Source organism: Meleagris gallopavo, chromosome 7 (assembly GCF_905368555.1).
Source record: "Meleagris gallopavo chromosome 7, MGAL_WU_HG_1.1, whole genome shotgun sequence".
Classification (NCBI taxonomy): Eukaryota; Metazoa; Chordata; class Aves; order Galliformes; family Phasianidae; genus Meleagris; species Meleagris gallopavo.
In genome coordinates this window covers 12,210,714-12,227,394 of record NC_139410.1, presented here as the reverse complement: position 1 = coordinate 12,227,394, position 16,681 = coordinate 12,210,714, and the positions used below count along the sequence as shown (strand labels likewise).

General features: G+C 41.3%; 1 protein-coding gene across 5 annotated transcripts in view; it reads left to right on the top strand.

Moving 5' to 3' along the window:
- PARD3B (par-3 family cell polarity regulator beta) overlaps positions 1-16,681 on the top strand; it is a 369,189-nt gene that overhangs the window by 303,941 nt on the left and 48,567 nt on the right. The window lies entirely within an intron of this gene.

Below are 16,681 nucleotides of genomic sequence, written 5' to 3'. Positions count from 1 at the left end.
ATGCACATAGACACCTGCTCTTATGAGTGGGTGGAAATTGAAAATCATGCCAAGAACAAATGCTGTTTGGCAGAAGTGCCGAAATATGCGTTGTTTAGTGTGTGGCATAAACAAAAGAGATTATGTTAAGTTTGTGGGCCCTAGTTGGATGAAGTCATTCACTTGTGGGTTTGCAACTTCTCTCCTAGCAAAAATGAGTGCAGACATCGGAAAAGCACTGTTAAAAAGTACTGGTTTCCTCATCGACTCTGAAAGATCTCTAGGAAGCTGTGGGCACTGAAGTCAGTGCAGTTTCTTTCCACCTTTCCAGCAGAGTCACAGTTGTGCTCAACTAGCAGCAGGCGATCCCAACCACAAAGAAAGCAGGTTTCTTTAAAATGGGCCAGGAAACAGCCAATCGATTTATAGGTAACAAATGTGAGTTTGTGTTTACTGGGTAGAGATTTGACAGTTTGCATTTGCATTACATACATACTTAAATAAATTCAGTGGCGTACGCTTCATTGCTATAGCTGTTGGAAGTAACACGTGGTAGTCACTGCGTGTGATAGGATAGCAGCAGTTGCCACAGTACATAAAAGGATACAAGAACAGATGAAATCATTAATGCTTTCATATTGTATCCTGTCTTATTTCCGATGTGGTAACGTGCCTGGTACTTAATGGGGCATATCTTTGAAAAAAACAGCAGGTATGATGTTCTGGAAAACATGAAAATCTGCAACCTTATATCAGAGGCCAAAGCAATATTTTGGATCTGACATTTAAAAAAAAAAAAAAAAAAGTACAAATTGTGTGTCATTGTCACTGTTACATAAGCTCGAAACTGCAAATTTATGTTGTGCCATTTGAAAAGCAAATGATAGCATGTGGATTCGTATCTGTTCTTTAGAAAGAAGAATGATGTGCAAGTTCTCTTTCCATCAGAGTGGCAAAATTTCTGTTGATTGAGGTGGGAAATCTGAGAAATCAGAAATGATTCCTGTGTCTGGTTCTCTCTGAAAGAATGATGAAGTGACATTTTCTTTTTTGTTTTATACTTATTAGTTTCACAGCCAGATTACTGTACAGATACAGATTACTGTAACTTGAGCTTTTTTGCCATACTTCTACATGACTGTTTTTGTTAACCACTTTAGCCTGTTCTTTGCATCACGCTATTGACGAAATGAGCTTTTTTGTCATTTTACCCCAAAGTTTAGAGCATAGAATACAGAAGAAATTCATACAAAAAAAGTCTGAAACATTAATTGAACTAGACTACAGCATTTAAAGTAACCTATTCTATCGTCCATTTACCTCCCACATGAAATGAAAACTCTATTTTGATCTGAACTGTCACAGATAATTTCTGCACATAAAACACATCCAGAGACAGCTTTCAAATGGAGTTGTCACTTCTTATTTAGCAGGCTGGGGACTCTCTATTGTTGTCAAACCCTCTTTGCAAAAGCATCACTAACACACTGATATGCGCAGTTGTATGTAAGAGGAGGAATGGTTGCACAGCCTCTGTGAAACAAAAAATTATATCTAGGTGCTGAAATTCTAGGAGAAAGGGTTTTTAGGCTATTTTTAAGCAGGTTTTCATACTGCATGCTGTATGCTGTTGTGGTGATGGATTGTTTTTTTTTAGTGCAGTGAGGTTTTAGTGTGAGTAGTCACGATTAAGGTTTAAAAGACCAACTAACTTTGTTATTTTCCCTAACCTCTGTAGGACCGGGAGTTTGGCTCTAATCCCTTCACAAATTTCAGAAATTCTTAAACAAGTGCAGTGGGAATCTCTCTGAACTCTAAGCACAGAGCTCCTGCTGCAGAACTCAGTTGCAGAGGCAAAGCTGTGGGCACTCTTTTTTATGTGGCTCTTCTGTTGGTAGCCAGCATGGCTAGATGACAGGACTAGCTGGAAGACCAGCTATGCCGTTATAGATGATGCCAGCTTAGAAATTGAGAAATAACACTCTGTAGACTTAATATTATTGTAACATTCCGTTTGCCCTGAAACTTGATGTATTTTCATAGAAGAAATTTGCCTCTTGGATTCATCTGTATTCTCCTAGGATCACAAAATAGACTGCTTCTGCACCAGGATTAAGGGTAAAAACTGATTAGTGTGGTGAGTTGTCTTTTGCTGCTGTCTCCACAACTGCGCTACACAGCACTGAACAGTGCTCTTGTCACTGTGGTAAAACACAGACTGGCAGAGTGCTCTTCTGTCCCAATCCTGCAGCCACAACTCAGACAGCAGATATCTGTTGATATGTCTGAGAGGCATGACTTTGTCAGATCCAGAGGCATGTTCTGGGTGGCATACAGGTGAGGCCCAAGAAGCTGGGCCCGATGTTCCCCCATCTGCCTGAGGCCTGCTGGTGCCTCCTGCAGCTGGGGTGCTGAGCAGTAGGGCTGGATGGAAACACCTGATGCAGTGTGGAAACACAAAACTAGAAGTGAGGGCCCCAGAGTAGATGTTCAAAGCCTTGGGAGCATACACAGAGTGGAAATCATTCTGGTTCCTGAGCTGCATGCCAGCAGAGCTGATGGTCTTTTCTCAGTAAGCCTCACACCCTCTCCTGGCGAGGGACAGGATGGTGAGAGGACTTTTTTGGTCCTGCTTTTGCTTGTAAATATATTGTATTCATCAATCAATTTTAATTGCTATCCTACAGGGAGCAGTGAATTAGATGGAAAAAAAGAGTAATTCTGTATATTAATGGGGAATATACTTGAGTGCTGAAGAGTAAGGAAAGAAAAATCTCATTGTCTCTGGTTAAGTGAGTAGTAATGGAAAGCCATGGTGCTTTCAGACATTGACCATCACAGAAAAAATCCAGCACATATTGGTGATCTCTCTTGCTGGAGCAAGGCTCCTCCAGTCCACAGTGATTGGCCTGGCCCTCACTGCAGATGCTGGGAAGGTTGGTGCCATCATGGGCTTGGTGACCTCTGAGAGGTAGACTTGGGCTTCTTCCCTCCTGTGCTCCAAACCAGCCTGCTGATGGCCTGCTCCAATCCAAAGGTTACTGCTTGGGTTAATGTCGGTGTGCTCTGCTGAGAGCACAGTATCATTCAAAAGAACCTCAAAGCCTGCTTTTCTGCCTTCAAAACACTAAGCAAACATGTCCTGCAGCAATGCCAATTACTGGCTCCTGGGAATACACCTCAGCAATGGTCACACCTTCATTTCAAAGGCAATATGTGGGGCCATTATGTGAGCAAATACAGTGCATGTCAGTGAAAATCCATTGATGATGATGAATTCTGGTTCCTGTTGACTGGAGCCAGATACAGAATGGTGAGTAAGGGGTAAAACATTAGCCCTTGAGCCCTGTAAGTTCTTGCTGTAAACAGGTCAGAGTTTCATAAGAACTCAAGCAAAACATGAAAGAAAAAACAAAAGCTGGAGATAAGACTCAGGGAAGAGATAGGAAAACAAGGAGGCAAAGGAAGCAAAAAGAATAACAAAAAAAAAAATCTTTGCGAAAAAAAGAGTCAAATGGAGGGATGAAATTAATAAATAGTAAAAACAAATAAACAAACAAACAAAAAACAGATTAAAAAATAAAAAAGTGCCAGGAACTTCTTTGTGGAAGGTTTGTATAGAGAAGAGTTAATTCAGGTTTGGAAAAGTCCAAGAGTTGTAGAGAAAGCTGAATTGTTTGATTACTTTGAAACCTTCAAAGAAAAATATACAGGAAAGCTGTGAAAGAAAATAGCTGCTCAAATTACTCTTGGTCTGCTGTAGGCAGTGTGTGTTTGAAAACACTGTTGTGTTATCACTGTTTTAGTATCTTGATTTTGATTGTTAAAGTGGATTAATCTGTATGAATCTGAAACATTTCAAGATTTTGTTTCAGTATCTTCATTTTTGTAAGTACTTTGCGTTCACATAATGTGATACAAGCAGTGTGCCTCCTTCCAGTAAAAAACATAGATCAAGGCATAATACAGTTCCCCTTTATTATTACAAATATACTTTTGTGAAAATACAGGCAATTTCAGCTCATTTCCAGAAATCAGTGTGAGTGTAGTTCTTTGTATACCTGCATATTGAGTTGCCCAGTGCAGACAAGTGGTGCTTTCTGTACATGCTTCCTGTTGATGGTACCAGACAAACGAGTGTCCTTTGCTGTGCCAGCACTGACTGTGATGAGCAGCAGACTCCTCTGTGCCCAAAGTGGCCCTGCAGTGGGGTACCTCTGCCAGGACTCTGAGGATATATTGCAGGGCTGCCAATGTTGCATCTTCAGCATCAAAGAGTGGTTGCTTTCTGCACTGATCTTGTTTCTGTTACAAAATAGAGGCGATGCCTTGGCTCAGAATACATTAACCATTAGCCACTGTCCCCTCATCTTCCAAACCTTTGCTTTTAATATTCCCTTGCTAGCTTGGACCACATTCCCCAGAGTGAGATTTCTTGTTGTTTTATAACAAGGAACAGGACCTGTGGGTTTTTCTGAGTTGCCACCAATCTGGTGTTAACAGCTGGGCCCAGCACCAAGGACCAACAACGTGCAGTGATAACCATCCACATGAGATTTAGATGAACTGTTCTGGTAGTGCTTTAGCAGTATGATCATAGTTGTGTTCACATCATCCATCATCAAATGCTTGACTTATGAAATAAGGTTGTTCTTGGCGAAAGGAGAGGTGCACTGCCCTGCGCTGAGAGCAGAGCCTTTTGTTCTCAGGCTGTAACTGAGTTACCTCATTTATCTGTTTGTTACTTTCAGGTTTGTTTTTTCAAGTGTTTCAGCATTTGGGGCAGCACAAATGCTTTTATGAGAAATGTACAGTTAAGGCTTATGTAGAGCAGGAGAACTAAGCAGCAGTCCCTGGCCACAGACCTGCAGTTTTGTATTGACTGAGGGGATCTATGAGTGTTTGAGCAAAGGGCAGACCTTCCCCTCCTCTCACCTGAGGAAGCTGCCGCTGCCAGGGGAAACTTTTGTGACTGCAGGAGCCAGCTGCAGCACCCACATGGCTTCCATCAGGGGTAGCAGCAACAGGAATAGAATCTGTGCTCTCAGTGTGGGCCAGCACTCAACAGTGGTCCCACTCCTGCACTAATCCCTCACCCTAAAAATTTTGCTTCATTCCCACCCTCATCCCTTCTTCCCTCACCCCAGCCTATGGAAATCTCCGCTGCCTCCCCCCAAAGCCTGCTTTGTCAGTGCTGAATTGCATTTTACCATCCCACAGATGAGAACAAAATAAGCTACTTTATCTCCATCATTTGGGCAGCAAAATGCAATTTGCTGGTGTTGCTGCAGATCTCAGAGCCAACCCTGGTCTAGAGGCTTTTATCACTTTGCAATCTAATCTGCTGAATACCTCTTGCATTGGAAGAAAATGTTTTTTTAAGGCAAAAAAAGGCTGTGTATTTATACATGCATAAGCCCACAATGATATACCTGTTCTCGTATATCTCTCTATGTATGTGCATACATCTATATAAATAAAAAATACATATAACACTTAGGAAGTCCACACCTAACTTGCTAATGTCAGCTACGGCTGATAGACAGCTAAGTCAGACTCTTTTTATAGTCCATTTCTAAAATGAAACCATAAATTTTAAAGCCAGGCTTCATCATTGCAGAGAAAAAAGCTTTTCCAGTCTATTGATGAAATATAACATTTGATAGGATTTATGAGGCCCAGATTCGGGAGGATCATTTGCAGAGCACTTAAAGCTGCTTTTTCCTGCCCTTTGCCTTCCCTCCTCCCAAACACACATACCAAAAAAATCCATTAGTAATGAAAAATTATTAAGGAAGATTTTTCTTGATTCCATACAAATGTCAATTTGAGAGAGAAAAAGAGGAGGAAAACAGTTGCAGGAGTTTTTACATTAAAGCCAGGCTGATTATACATGAGGAATACAAACTTTTGCTAATAAATACACAGCATGATTTGCTGTAATACAATCATTTGTAATGTGTGCACACCTACTTTTAATACCACAAGGTGGATTTGATTTTTTGATCACATGAAGGGATGCTCACAAACGAGTCACACAAAGTTAAAAATAAAAGCAACCAGCTTCTTGGTGTCTTGAAAACGTTTCCTTCTGTCTTGTATTGCCAGAGTGATAGTTTCAGAGTAAAACATCTTCAGTAACTTGTGATCACAGTATCTGTCAAATGGTAGGAAATGAATAAAACTGCTAGACAGTGTCAGATTTATTAACAGCTCTAAGAAAACCAAAATTAATGCATTTTCTCATCTTTGATGGGTTGAAACGTCCATGTGCTGTACTTATCTTAATGGACAAGTGAAGGAAGTAGCACTCATCAATTAAGTCTCTCATTAAGCTGACTACAGCTTAATCTGGAGCACATGCAAGAGGAGCTCTGCCCTTACTAGACTGTGCCTCCAGGTGCTTGCGGTGGCCTCAGGCAGCCAGGGGCCAGCTTTGTGCTGCCTGCAGGGCTGGCAGACCAAGCTGAAGGCCAGGGCCTGGCAGTCCTGGAAGGCGGGCTGGGGTCAGCCACACTAACCCATACAGCTGCAGTTGCAATGGGAAGTGTTGGCCTGACTTCCACTGGAAAACTCTATTTCCTCCCGTTAATAACCAGCCTTCAAATGTTTGCATTGAAAACACTCATGTAGGAGGTGTGCTGGTGTGCTGGAGCTGAATTTCACTGGAACATAATGACAGCTGTTTTGGGGGGCCAGGAGGAATAAGATGAGGGGTTGTTTTGTCTATCTAAAAAGTAAAAATAAGCATATGATTCTTTCAGTAGGAAGCTGTAATCTTTCCATACTGTGAAACGGGGACTACATATTTAGGAAGGGAACACTGCCCAGTCTTGTACCAGACTGTGCCTTTTGCCACCCTTTGAACACAGACAATTTGACTAAGTTATAAGACTGAGAGTACTTCCCACACACAGGATGGAAATTTGGCTGCTGACTTCAAAAGCACTAGCCCTGCACTGCTAGACCTAGACAGATGTTCCCAGCAGTAGGTTCTCCTGGCTGAAGGGCCTGGAGATTCCCATGCAGCACTGAGGTATGTGGGGCCCTGGCTATGTCAGTGTCCCCTTGCCCTTATGAGTCACCTTCCAGTGAGGGGTAGGGTGAGCTGAAGTGAATGCCAAGTCCTAAGAAATGCCCTGGAGAGGAAGGACAGGCACAGGGACAGAGAGGAGGCCTGGGAGAACAAAGCAAGTTGTATGGGAGGAGCTGGGTCAGGGCAGCATGGGGAGCAGTGGGTGGGTGCCAAAGCAGAGGGAGGTCTTTCCTTTTGATGCCTTGGTGTTACAAACTTCATGCTCTGTTAATGTGTTATACATGAACACATGAGTGTGAAACAATGCAGGAAGGAAGAAGTGATGTTGGGTGTCCCAAGCCACCAGCAGTCTGATTGTTTTCTGGCGAGCTGCTTTGGGAAATGCTTCTGGGAGATGGAGCTCAAAGAGTGCTGGAAGGCGAAATGCTGACCCAGATGCATCAAGGATGGTGTTTCCGTGCTAGAGCAGCCCACAGGGCAGGGTTGCACTTGTATGGGAAATGATGAGGGGCTGAGGAAATTGGCATCCTCAGCTGCAAAGTACAAAGGGAAAATTCAGAACGTCAGGGAGAGAGCAGAGAATGAATGGAGCAAGAGAAAACAGATGTGAAAGGATTTGTAAGTTGTCTCTCTAACCACACCGGTTGAAACCCACATGAGCAAATCTAGATAGAGAAGCACAGAGAATGAGGGACAGTATTTCCTTTTCATTTGGAAGAAAGGAGAGGGATCATTCAGACCTACATGTGGCCCTGAACTAAAACTCTTGCTTTACCACGTCTGGGACATTCCAACCAAATGCAAGGTCCAGGCTTATTCCTCCTCTTCCAGGTGAGATGTGTGAGGAAATGACTGTGTCTAGTGTGAAGATTCTGTGACTTTGCTTTTTTCCATTTTGATTTAATGGTTTTCAATACAGCTACTGAAAAGGAACAGTTCTGTACCTTCCACCCTCAAAACCTAATAATCCACCCCCACTTCTTCAAGCAGAAAAGTGGGAGCCCTTCAGAGGTGCAGCACAGCTGCAGCCATAATAGGAAGGAGCGAGAGAAGCTGCGCATGCCTGGAAGTCCAAGAGCTTCCATGGGCTGTGTCATAAAAAGTAATAAAGTTACACTGCTAATTTAGGCCCTTGAGGGCAGAAATATTTCTCTGAAATCCAGTTCGGCTTGTAAAATCTTTAATTCTGTTGATGCAGAGCTTTTGATGAAAGCTAGCTGAAGGGAATGTGCTCTCCCCAGTCAGCGCAAACGAGAGCAAAGCAAGTGTGCTGTGCAGAGCCCAGCTGTGTGATGGGCTGCCCAGGAGGGAGGGCAGGGAGGTGCTGCTGGAGTGGGCAGGGTGCCTTGAAGGCAGCAGAACTTTGCAAAATCTATCAACTGCTTTGGCATCTGGCAGGGTTTCTGTTGAGCAATAACCACAAGCTAGATTTGCCATTTATAATTCCTGAGAGAAGCTGGTGGTAACTGTTGTTTTGACTTTTGAGCGTGTTCCTGTGAAACTGCTCAGATCTTGGTTATCAGTTGGAAATGCTGTCCTATCAAGAGAGCTGAAATGAATTTCCCTTCAGGGTTGTCCCCGTGATAAGACTGTCATAAAATTTGAAGCCCACTCGCACTACTACACTGTAGAAAATATAATTAAGAACATTCCTTTTGCACTTCCCTTCAATGCTTTGTGTCATGTCAGAATATGCTCAGAACAAGGGGACTTTGGGTCTTTATATTGAAGCTGGGATGATCCAAAAAGTGCATATGGGTTATGCTCCCCTCTGCGCAAGGCTGTGTGTGTTACAGGAGTCATTCAGGCTTGCTCAGCAGTGCTTTTATTTTGCTGAGCCTTGTACTCATTGCTAGTAAAGCATGGGAGAAGTAATCTAATTTGTTAGCTTTGCTTTTCTTTATCTTGTAGTTAGAACGTTAAATGTTTTCCTTATAAGGCTTCTATACTTCACCTTGCATGTGCCAGTGGCTTAATAAGAACATCTGCTGTCTTTCTGTAACAAATCCGATGATTTTTCTACGCACATATATTCGGTTGTACATATAAATAGAATCCAGGCACTGTTAGATGCATATGAAAGTGTACGTCAGATTGAAATGGTAACATATGAGGTTTTCTGCAGTTCATTTATGAAGTATCAAGTTAAAAATGAAGCTGTGAAGTAGCCAGAAAACTTTTTATTTCTGCAGCCAAAGGCACATGTGTTTGTACAGCCTATCCTAATTAGGTCTCTGATAGATTCTTAGAATGGTCAGTATTTCATGTCTTGTATCACTGCCTGAGAGTTGCTTTTTCATTGTAGTTGGGCCTTTACACAGCAGAATGTAGGAGAGCATTGCTCCAGATGTCTGGCTCTTTTCACAGATTTTGTTGCTGTCTACAGCAGAATTTGAGTTTTAGCTCTGCAGCGCAAATTCACTTTGAATCTTTGGATGCCCTTAAACAGTGTAGTACTGCCGTATGTGTGGATGTCTACAAAGTGTGGTGATTGGAGTGGCTAGTTTAAGAGGAGCTATAAAGCAGTTCCAGCTGGAGAGCATTCTTGAGGTAAGCTCAAAATACACTTGAAATTGTCAGCACACTACTCAGGAAAAACACAAGAAACAGATCATCTTTAGCATTCTTTTCTTCCTTTAATGTGCTTAGGGACAGTGTAAATGGAAGCCAGTCCATTTTCAACAGTTTGCATAAAGTTGTCCCTGAGTTTTGCTTCCATCCTTTAGCTGTTGTGAATAAACGCATCACACAGGATTGTTACTCTAACTATACCTGTGTGTATTCCTGTGGACATAACACTGTCTGTATTTCAGTAGATATTGTATATTTGTCCATTAATATTTGTGCAGAACTGAGAGCCTTGGTTCTTGCAATTTTTAATAAACATTGATGGTGCTACTAGTTTATACAGAACATTCAGTATGCTCCATCAAAATGGCAGCTCTAATTAGAGTCCTTGAATTAGCTAATGGATTTTGAGAAAGACAGCTTATAAAGCTCTTACAGCTGTCCAAGATATTCCTGCCATGGCAGAAAGACAAAAGGCCGCTGGAAGCTACAGTCTTTAACACTTTAGAAATGCAGCTGACAGTTAAAAAAGATAGATTACATCTGTATTTTTTTCCCGTAAAAGTCCTAATACTGGATTAATGTTATCCTTGTAGTGATCGTTCATGAAAAATGCCACAAAAAAATACATCAACAACCCAACTTTATAATAAGGACGCATATTGACTGAGATCTATGACTTTCCCTGATACTTTGCAGATGAGATTAATGAATTAATTTTAACATAAACTTTATCTGTAATGGGATTACAGATGCAGAAATGTAGGAGGTGAGGTTTGTACCGTATTTCTAGCTGGGCCAGATACTGTAGCAGCAACCCACATACAGGATTCCTTGCTGCCACTCTGCCAATGGCACAAATTTGCATGTGTTTACACATGCAAAAAAAAGAGCAGTGTGAAGCTTCTGGAGGTAATTTCTGGGAGAAAATGGATAGTTACTCCTGGTTTTGTAGTTTTCATCAAAATACATTTTAGAATGTGGACAGCATCATCTGCTGTGAGCAAATTCTCAGATCGTCCACTCTTCCCTCACAAGGGAGCACAGAAATTAAGACTGTGGTGAATTGTCACCTTCTCTCCCTCTGCTTTTGCTTTGTGTGTGCTAAAGGGAAATCCAGAGGGACTTTTGAATGGTTAATTCATTGGAAGTCTGTAGATCACTTATTATTTCAGCTTTAGCGGTAGGTTTAATAAACTGTACTGCAAAAAAAGCAAGAGTCTGCAAATGAAAAAACTGTCTGCCAGTCGTAGGCAGGTGTGATAGCCATTAAGGAATAGAGCTTCATTTCCACACAAGAGTTTAGCATTCAGCGTTTGCTTTGTTGAATTGTTAAGAGCTGCTGTAAATGGAGTTGGAGGGCTGAAAATCTGCTCAGTCTGTTGATGTGACCTATCTATTGTAAGTATGCCAGCTGCTTTACATCAGGAAAGTGAAATACCCCCTCCCAAGTCGTGTTGTAATACAAAGTGCCAAAAAAGGCAATTTAAGTACTTTGCTGTGTAAATCCAAAAGAAATTACCTTGGAGAGAAGGCCCTCAATTATGCCTCACACGTGACATCTGTGCGATAGATAAAAGGCATAATTGATATCATCTTTAGTGAAGAAACCAGAAACTGTTGCATTGTCTAGAGGCTACTGAAAATACCAGGAAAATCTGTTTTTCATTATTTTCATTGTGTATTGTTTATAGAGAGTTTAGTTGTTGTCAGCAGCCGAGTCCCTAATCTCCCTGCTCTCCCAGTCCTTTGGAGACACGTGCATATCTCAGATCAGTGAGACAGCAATAAACTGGTCACTTGCCAGAAACAGGCATTGCCATTAACCAGCACAAACTGGAAGGCAGTTTTTTTTGCTATTAGTTAAAAGCTGATGATTGCTTTTTTGATGAGGCACAACACACTGGGGAAAAAAAAATAATAATAAAAAAATAATTGTAGTGAAGATGACAAACTGGCTGCTATCAAGAAAGCATCTTTCCTCCTTGCAGCATCATACAGTATATCTGCTGTTGTGTTGGAGTTAAACCTTAAGCCAGCTTTATTTCCTTAAAGCAACAAATTAGGCTATACTTCCCATTAATACTGGCCAGCTGTATATAGTTTATAGAAGGGAGTAATAGAGGTGAGAAGTGGCCTGGATTGAAATGATGGTGCTCAGATGAATGTCTAGGCCATTTGCCATGACAAACAGGAAAAGGTGTTGTATGTCATGTGAAAGGAGGGAAACATAAAAGGATGCTTTATGTCAAGCCACTGAGAAGTATTTTATAAACAGTTTGGAAAAACTGTAAGTGATACAAATCTGTTGGTCTCAGTCTACACATAGCTCTGGTGAGGGTTCTGTAAACATATTATAAGCTATTTGGGGAAAGAAAAGGTTAATGGCTCTGCTAATTCATATCATGCAAGGCTCACCCTTCTTTCTTTGTAATGAATCGGTAGGAACCCAAGAATATCATCATCTTTCTCTCCAGTAAGCTCCTGATGTCAAGGGGTCAGCAGTGATGTTACAGGGTCAATAGGACTCACTTTACATCCAGACAAATGGTAGTCATGTGTTGCCCTAGGAGTCTTTGACCTTTTGGACGTTAGTGGCTGTTCTGCTTTTATGTTAGCCTAAAGAATTGAAAGGTGACAGCATATGTTAGGCTGGAGGACAGTTATGACTTTGTTAAGTATTGTACAGCAGATACAGACTATCTGTAAAACAGACTTGGAGACTTAAGTATACAAGTTCAGACAAACTCAAACAGATGTAAATAGCTTCTTCAGTGTAGTTTTGTTTCTTGTAGCTGATCTGTGATTCTTGGCTTTGTATTTATGTACTTATGGATAGAGATAATCACATCCATCTACTGCTTCTCGAGGCAGCCCATCCAAGCAGACTTTGTAAGGGTCTGTGTGGGACTGGGCTCACTGTCTTTCTTCCAGCCACTCTGCACAGGTTTCCTAGTCAAGTGTCCTGCTGAAGCTCCTTTGACACTGATAAACTCCATAATTGGTATGCACAGTGTGCATTCTTGCCCAGACCAAGAAAGCAAGTGTTGTGGAGACCAATAAAATTGTTTGCATGGATCCAGTAACTAGAGAGACATGGCTCTTGAATGGAACCCCAGCTAGGTTCGCATAGCTGTAACCCAGGCTGGCCCTGCATGAATATCAGATGATTTCCAGACTTACAAGGCAATGTCAGTGATGCCACCAAGGTATGTCTGACAGGGCTTTTATTGCAGTATCGTTCATTTACTCAAGTGCATATAAGCAAATGTTCATTTCTTCTGAAACTCCTTTTCTCAGTGGTTGGCAAAGATGAAAGCTGATGTACTGTAGAATTACAGTCTTATCATTGATTTTCTTTTTGTCAGTTTCCACCGTTCTTTTTATTCCTCCCTACTATTGAGGTTGCAGAAATATCTTCATAAGCAGAGTAATGCTTCAGAGTAGGAAGACAAGGGCTGGAATTGATAGAGTAACATACCAGAATGTTTATTTGTTATAACTCCAGAATGAAGTTTTATCCTGAATGAAATACTCTCTTACACGCTCCGTTGGACTCTCTTCCATAATGTTGCTGAGCAGACCAGTACGTTCCCTTCAGGATATACAGCTAGGCTTATTTTACAGCAAATTGTGAATGGAAGACTGTCCATTCTCTTGAGTCTGTGAATTAAATTGGGTTTGTTAATAGAAAATTCAGTAAAAGACTCTTAAAAAAAAAAAAAAATGGGAGTGCAAGTAGTTTGTTTAGAGGCTGACAGTCAGCTGGGTGAAGTCAGCGATTGAAGTAAGTGAATGGCAAAAAAGCCCAGTGCAATATTAATGGGTTTAGGAAAACCACTGGAAACAAAATGTTTATTACCTCTTTAAATGTATGTTTATATACAGCCTTAAGTGGTTCATCGTAGTCTGTACATGCAACACTTGTTTTTAATTTTGTGCTATCCAGAGAGCTGCAGTAAGAAGTCATTAATTTAAAAAATGACATTTTCAACCTGAATGATTGAAATCCAGATTAGCTACTCAGAGGGAGAATAGAGAGGAGATTTTATTGTGTACAACCTGAGCCATCTGTATGATGTGCTGCTGATGATGTTTTGGTTCTTAGAAAAAAATAACTGGTACTGAGAATATCATCTAGCCCTTCTGAGATGACGGGATGGAATTTCACAGTCTTATTTTATGCAGTGTTAAAGACAGCTTCTCGATACATCTGTGCTGAAGTACAGGTTCCATTTTGTTTTGGGGCACCTGTGCCATTTCACAGCAGCGCTCCTTGCAGTCATAGTGGGCAAGGTGGAACCCACGTCATGACTTGGGCAATAAGGCAGAAAAATGGGATTTTTTTTTCACTTTTTCTTTTTTTCTTTTTTTCTTTTTTTGTAATTAGTATTTCCAAAGGGGGAAGTGGGGGGCTGAGAAGTCCGTGAGTCTGGACTGGGAGCGTGCTGGGACCAGTGGCACCTGTGTGGCTGTGCAGCTCTCTGAAGACTGCATAGTGCAGGGAGCCCTGTCAGGATGGCGAGTCGTGCACTATTGTAGATACCATGAGGGCTGTGATATTTATATCTCCTAAAGGAGGGAGCACTACATTAAAGGTAAAGCTGCCGTAAAAGAAATCTGTCTGCAGAGCTTACTAGGGTGGATAAAAGCTTCAGTAAGTCTCCTTAATATAAATTGACTTTGGTTGGAGTGTTGTTTTTGTTTTTCTTCTGTAAGTTCAGGTTCCTGTCACTGTAAGTAGTCATGCATCCTAAACGTTTGAACCGGTATTCATTTGCTGTTTCCCCATCTGAGAACTGCTATCTGATCAAACCAATATTTTTTAATTATGCATTTACGGGCAGATGGGAGAATAGTTTACAGTCAATGTATGATCTTCTCCGCAAATCTTGGAAAATTGTGTTGTGTTTTTTTTTTTTAATATTGCCTTATCAGTTTCTTTTTTTTATTACTGATGACTTCATTCTGTTTGAATTCAATGCTTCAGTTTCTTTGGGGTAAACTAATAGATTATGTATGCGATATTTGCACAGTGCTGATTGAATTCATCTGGTGAGTTGGAATGTGGTTCATATATTCACATAATTGTCAGGAGCCAACTTGAAATTCAGAACTGTTTCATGAGCCATGCACAGGGCATCATATTCATCTCACATTTCTCAGGAGTGGGTAAAACTTTCATGGTAAGCTAGATATACAACTCTTTCAACAGCCAGTGTCTTTTGCATTTGTGCCTATAAACGGTGATGGAGAAAAAAATTAGATGTGGCATTTCAACTGTTTCTTGAAAAAATGAAAGCTGATCGTCCCCCTTCCGATCTGCTACTCCCACCATCCTATCAAATTCTGAACTTGCTGGCCAGTTCTGACCAGATTTGACAGATGATTAGATGTTCAAAAGATAGAAACTGTGTAATCTTCATGAAAATGAGCAGCCTGCTGGGGGGGCCCAGATGGATGCCCATGCTGGGGGGAGGCTCCATAGTGTGAACTCAGTCCCATCACTGGACACTGGAGTACTCACAGGAGTGGAGCCGAGGAAATCAGATTGCACAGAGGTGCTTGTTTCTACAGTGGTTATGCTTTTCATGTGGTGCTATCTTTCATTCAAATATTACTACTTATACTCATAATGAGGTTTTGTACTTATTATGTGGTGTAGGAGGGGTTACCCATGACAAAGCTGTATATACATAAACATATATACGTATAAAATATATATACATATAAATACGTATACATATAAAATCAGCTTGATTTCTACATTAGATCCACACATACTTGCTGGCTGGCTGGGTCTAAGCAGAGGGAAGTTTACCTATGGGAGATCTGCAGTAAATGGAGCACAAGCTGCTGTTACTGTCTCTCACAGTATTTGACATTTTGCTGGAATGAGTCAGTCAAGATCAAATTTCATTTAAAAAGAAACCAAACAACACAACAGAAACTTACAGAATTTTCAGTTTACCCAAGTTTACTTAAGCCAAGATACCTGGAGGTAGAAAGGGGATGTGACCTTCAGGCCACCGGCCACAGATGCTGATTCCATTTGCAGAGAGCTGCAGGGAGTCAGCTCAGCTCACTGGCCATGTTGTTGAGGATCTCAGCATTTCCTTCTCCCAGCTAAGACAGCTTTAGGTAATGGTATTGGTAAAGCAATAGGAGCAGCATTGCATTTGGGGCCTTATCTGCATGCTAGCAGTTCTAATTAAAGTCTTTATCTGTAGTCACAAGGGAAGTCTGGGAATTTCACAGGTATTGTATTGCTCACAGTGGGCCAAGCTTCACTGTTCTAAGTGATATCCCCCATTAGCTAGTCCTTAGTTTGAGTATTTTGCAAACTGGAGATGGTTCTCTGCTATTTGACAACAATTCGTGCAAGGAACAGAGGCATTTATCTGTGGAAAGAATTGTAGGGAAAAGGGAATGTGGGAATGTACTGGGTTTTTTTTTCAATACTCCATGATGTTTGTGCAAGCTTTCTGCACTGTCTTGGCAGATGATAAAAAAATGTCCAATGTTCTGGAAGAGCTCAGTAAGTCAGCCAGAGAAGCTTGAAACCTCAGGGGCTTTGTAGAATAGAGGGGCTGGGTAGCTTGGGATCTGTGGAAGACAAGTAATTTAATCATTTGATTTTTTGTGGAAACACACTGGTGCTGCCAGGAAACACTTCCAGCCCTGCATACTCTGTTGCACTTGCAGCCTACATGGGATTCCCCTCCATTCGTAATTAGTTTCAAAAGTAATTTATCCACCATTCTAGATTGCTATTTGCTATTAGAAAATATGTATTATTTAACTGAAGGGTTTGTGTCTAGTCTTCTCTATCTACTTTCCAAATTCAGTTTGCTATGCAATACATACGGAAGGCTTACCTAGATTCTGGCCAGCTCTTAGCGGAGTACAGTGTGACAAGATGTTCCACAGAGCTCAAGTGAGTAAGTCTGTACTCTATAGCCCCTTACTGGTGTGGTGAAGCTGGGGTTAAGAGAATGTATGAATACGTGCTGCAACAACAGCAGTGTGAGTTTAAAGTTGCCACAAAGAAATTCTACAATTCCCTCTGAACGTCAGTAAGTGCTACTGAGCAACACA